Source organism: Oreochromis niloticus, linkage group LG3, assembly GCF_001858045.2.
Source record: "Oreochromis niloticus isolate F11D_XX linkage group LG3, O_niloticus_UMD_NMBU, whole genome shotgun sequence".
Classification (NCBI taxonomy): domain Eukaryota; kingdom Metazoa; phylum Chordata; class Actinopteri; order Cichliformes; family Cichlidae; genus Oreochromis; species Oreochromis niloticus.
In genome coordinates, this window is record NC_031967.2 from 23,532,900 (window position 1) to 23,538,216 (window position 5,317).

A 5,317-nucleotide genomic window follows, 5' to 3' on the forward strand; every position below is an offset into this window, starting at 1 on the left:
TGCGTTGTTCCCATGCCATGTCCTGCGTTCAGGTTTTCATATATCCTCATCATCATTGCCATGTTTAGAGTTTTGTTTGTTTTTCTGTTTGCCAGGGTTTTTCATAGTCCGTGCTTCCTTTCTAGTTTACCCAGTTTAGGTTATTGCTTAGTTTGCATTGTTTTTGCCCTTTTATTTTGTACTGTTCTGTCTGCCTTAATAAACGGCTCATCATCAGTTAAGTTTGAGTTTTAGAATGTCTGCACCTGGGTCCACTCTTTACACTCCACGCAGTTTGCCTCGGCAAACTGTGACAGCACCCTGACATAGTGTGGACATTTCCACATTTTGTGATGATTAGGAACAGATTACATCAAGTGAGTTATGGCACTCGCACACAGGATTGCATACCCAGTCGTTGGTGCTGAAGAGCTGTCGGGAAATGATTTTCCAGGTGACTCATTACAACCTGACGACTTATTATAACCTGACAAAAAGTCAGCCTGTGTGCATACTGTAAATAAAGGAAAGCTTACATCATAAACATAAACTGTGTGTATGGTGTGTCAGGTTCCCCACAACACTCACCAGTTTATATGTACTAATTCAACATAAATCAAGCAGACATTTTTACACTTTTTTTCTAACTGTGATTGTAACCCTGAAATTTAACAATTCATTTTCAGGTAAACTGTGTATTCCAACCTGTGTTTCATGGCTTCACCCTTCACTTTCTAACAAAATGCCTTTACTCTGCAGAAAACATTTGTGCACTTTTTCCAGTAAACAGACAGACAGTACTGTGAAAAAGGTTTACAAGAAACCACATGATCATAAGTGAAGGTGAAAGAGTACACCTAACAGTATATAAAGGGAGATGTCAGAATCCCCGGCCGCTCTACACTACCTGAAGGACAGAAAGGAGGTGATATATCAACAGTTTTACTGCCAATACTTGTAAGTAGAATACTAAGTAATATATTTGATAAAAGCATTTGATTGACAAATCTCTTCTGTAAAGGTAGGTTGTTTTATGCAGTTCTTTTTAAATGATGTTTCTGTTCTGTGCATGATAAGGAAAATCAGAAATTATGCATGAATATCAATACACCAGTCTAGTCTAAGGAGCTTGGAAAGATTGCCACTGAACGTCTTTAAATTTTCCCCCCCCTTTTTTTTTTTTTTTTTTTTTTTTTTTTAAGGCATTTCTCCTTTCACCGCACAAAACCATCGAGACATTGTTAGTTTTTCAGTTCAGAACCCTGACCTGGATGCCTTGGAACCCACACAGACACCGATCTAGTCTGTAACCTGCCTCTTTTTTTCCTGTGACAGCTGGGAGAGGCTCCTGAGAGTCTAGGTTGGAAAAGCAGTAACGAAATATAAATTCAGGGCGTTAAACAGCAGCATATGGTAAATGGCCTGTATTTGTATAGCGCTTTTCTAGTCCCTAAGGACCCCAAAGCGCTTTACACATCCAGTCATCCACCCATTCACACACACATTCACACACTGGTGATGGCAAGCTACGTTATAGCCACAGCCACCCTGGGGCGCACTGACAATCTAACACGAACAAGCTTTCACAAGAAAAGTGTTTTCATTTTTCTTGGCTGTTTAAGGTTTAATCACAATCCAAAACTCAGATTAAAGCTTTCATAGAAAACACTAAACACAGTATGCAGTTGTCTGTTGTAGCTGCACATATTACTGTAGTCTGCTTTAGGGTACTTTATGATTCATATTTGTTTTTAATATTTTGATGATTAAATTGCTTTATTTGTATTTATTGGGCTGTTTTAAAACAGTGAACAAGTCCAGTACAGTAGGCCAGTTATTATGAGACGGTTATCACTTTGTAGATCAAAGAAACTGGTGTTTCACAGATTCAAAAGAGACAGGTTAAAATGTGTTCATTGTGCTGCTTCTCATGTCTCTATCAGCATTAAACAATTTCACTAAAGGGAAATTTTATGTTCTTATGTAGCGAGTACACAGCTTGATAACAGTTGAAAGAAATTTTCACATATGAGGGAGCATTGGGTGGTGGTAAATAGATAACTGAATGCAAAACTTTTATCTGTTTCTGTAATCATTACACAAGGTTTTAGACTCAGACTGTATTAAATGGCCAAAATACAAAGCACTCATTAATATGTCTCTTTAGGTTCTCAGTTATCGAGGTCATGGTAATCTAAAGAGAAGGAAAGATAAGCGACTGGACTTCTTTCAGTTTCTTAAAGACATTTTGCGTCTTATCTGAGAACAGTGATGTGCGGTGAGGTTCATGGCTGGTGAGGCATTGACTCCATCAGATTCAGAAAATACTAAACGTGACGATAATATTCAGGAAAAAAAGCATGATTGTATTTGTGTGTGTGTGTATGTATGTGTGTATATATATATATATATATATATATATATATGTGTATATATATATATATATATATATATATATACATATATATATATATATATATATATATATATATATATATATATATATATATATGTATATATATATATATGTATATATATATATATGTATATATACACACATATGTGTGTATATATATATATATATACACACATATATATATATATATATATATATATATATATGTATATATACACACATATGTGTGTATATATATATATATACATATATACACATATGTGTGTATATATATATATATACATATGTGTATGTATGTATGTATGTATGCGTATGTATGCATGCATACGTATGTGTGTATATATATATATCACACAATGCTTTTTTTTTAAAGGCGAAATGCAAAGGTAAAATATGAAGTTGTCAAAAATGGCCAGATATACCCTGGACCCTATAAATCATGAAAAATTAGGATTGAATTTTAGGTGAAAAATTTGTTCATGATAGTGCAGATTTCTGACATTTTGTGTAAATGTAAGCATGTAACATTTTTATTATTTCTAATTTTAAAATAAGAGTGTGAAACTTATATTAGACTTGTTGTGTAGCTTTCTGGATTTTATACTTGTTCGGCTACTTATTTATTATATAGCCTATACAATACATAAAATCAAAATTCACATGTTTTACATAACTTAAATGTTTAATTATCAGAGCCAGGGGCGATTCTAGGATCAGAGCTTTGGGGGTGCTAAGCACCCAGAGAGCTGCCCATCCAGGCAAGGTAAACTTAGTCGTCACGATGAGACTTCTTCCCTGTCTCTGTCAGTCCCTGCATCCTTAAATGTCTCCAGTTGTCCTGAGTTCCCTCTGTTTCCTTGGTGCATTTAAACCCCTGTTCCTCCCTGTCCTCATCGTCTGTTGTCTTCATCTCCATTATCAGTCATCATAATTTTACCCTCTCTGTGCAAGTCTGCAAATTTCTTTATTAAGTCATAAGATTCTTAAATTCACCAAGTCTCTCTGTCCCTGGGTCCTCGTCACAAAACATGACATCACTGTTTTGTACATTTTAACACAATTTAATCCCCACATTTGTGAAAGAAAAGCAAAACACTTTTTTGAAAAGTTTGTAACAAAACCATCAAATCTGATAAAGGTTATTTAAATGCTGCCAAAGAAGAATGGATTGGAATTTAAAAAAATAAATATCCTAACCTTAATTACTGCGGGAGAATAATGAATGATGCTCACAGTGAGTAAAAAGTAAACTGAGTGCATTTTTTTGGACAGAGATTCACTTTTAATGCGTATGTATAATATAATACAGATACATTAAAAAAAAAACAACTCCAAAAATAGAAGAGTCCTTGAAATGTACAAAATATTATTAAAAAATTAGAAAAATTGAGACACCTTGGCCTCTGGTACAATGTATACAATGTATGAAAAGATCTTTAGTGCAGATACTACTATGGCCCTGCAGATTTTTTCTTTTTTTATCCTATGTCGCCTCACCAATCACATTTTGGTGATCAAGTCTCTCAAGCATCTCTTGCTCAACTGACATCACAGCCAGGTGCTGGAGTCTGCTTTGACCCATGGTCCTTCTCAGCCAGGTATGGAGCTGACTCAAGACACTAAAAGACCTTTCACAGCTACAGCTGCTAACTGGGTTTGTTAGGGCAACCGTTAGGGCAACCTGAATAACAGTTTTCAGTGTGGGGAAGATCTGATTATCCAGAAGATTGTACAATGTTAACATATCTGGAATGGCACCAGCCTCACTCTTGAGCTTCAAAAAGTTTTTGGCAACGGTGACTGAAGCTCAATATGGTAATGCAGTGCCAGGGCTGACAACCCAGTTTGTTTTGCAGATTCTGTACAGCAGCCTTAATATAGGGAGAACACAACTTCCAGATTGTACGAGTAAAATTAGTTGGGTTTTTTTCTTTGCCAGTTTAACAGTTTCTGTTTTGCCTGTTCGTATTCCCTGTCTGTTTTCTTACCTGGTTCTTCCTGACCTTGTACTTTCTCCTCATGTTCTCCTCTTTCCTCTCTCCCTCTTTGGACTGACAATCACACACAAATAGATTGTATTCAATTAGATTTATAAAAAAAAAAAAAAAAAAAAAAATACTATAAAGATCACTAATAAAAAAGTTCTCTCTCAGTGTACTTTCAACCAAAAGGCAAATAACCAAAGCACATGTACATCTAATAAAGGATATAAATATTGAAACACTGATCCAACATTATTCTTGATTGACGGATCATTTGATCTTACACTTTTACCTGAATGTGGCTCCTGTTTTTGAAAAAACTTCCTCATATCCATTATGAACCTGGCTGTCTCTCTGTACACACACACACACACACACACACACACACACACACACACACACACACACACACACACACACACACACACACACACACACACACACACAAAACAGGAGTTATAAGGTTAACGCGCATCCAGTCAGTTAGCTAGTTAGTACCTTGGGTTCAATATGCACATATGATAAAATAACCAGTTTCTCTCATTCCATTTCAAACAGGACAGTGGTAACAGCAGCAGGCTACGGATAATGTTAAGTTTTAGATTTTAAATGGGCTATATAAATTTCAGTGGGAGCAACAGGACGGTCAAATATCGCTGAATTTACTACAGAGCAGGACGGATTGTAGGGTAGCAAACATCGTCGGGAAACACGTTTTCAACCCAGCAGGTTACCTGGGTGTAATGTTTTTCAGCTAAAAACAAACATGGTCTGACTCCTACCTAACTATATAAAGAGTTAAATGCAGCTAATATGTCCTGTTTTAAGGCAGGCACTTATGCCTCCGCTCCGCTGCGTCTCAGGTCTCAGCCATTATAACTCTGGCAGCAACGGCGCCAGAGACAGAGCAGGGAGGAGGTGAGCTGGAACAAACCATTTT

General features: G+C 36.2%; 1 protein-coding gene across 1 annotated transcript in view; it reads left to right on the forward strand.

Annotated features, from left to right (window-relative positions):
- Positions 1 to 864: 864 nt before the first annotated feature.
- Positions 865 to 5,317, forward strand: part of LOC109201284 (up-regulator of cell proliferation-like) — a 20,268-nt gene continuing 15,815 nt past the window's right edge. Inside the window, exon 1 of the mRNA XM_019356885.2 lies at positions 865 to 936. The gene's annotated coding sequence lies outside the window, so the exon portion shown is untranslated. The remainder of the gene's footprint in view (positions 937 to 5,317) is intronic.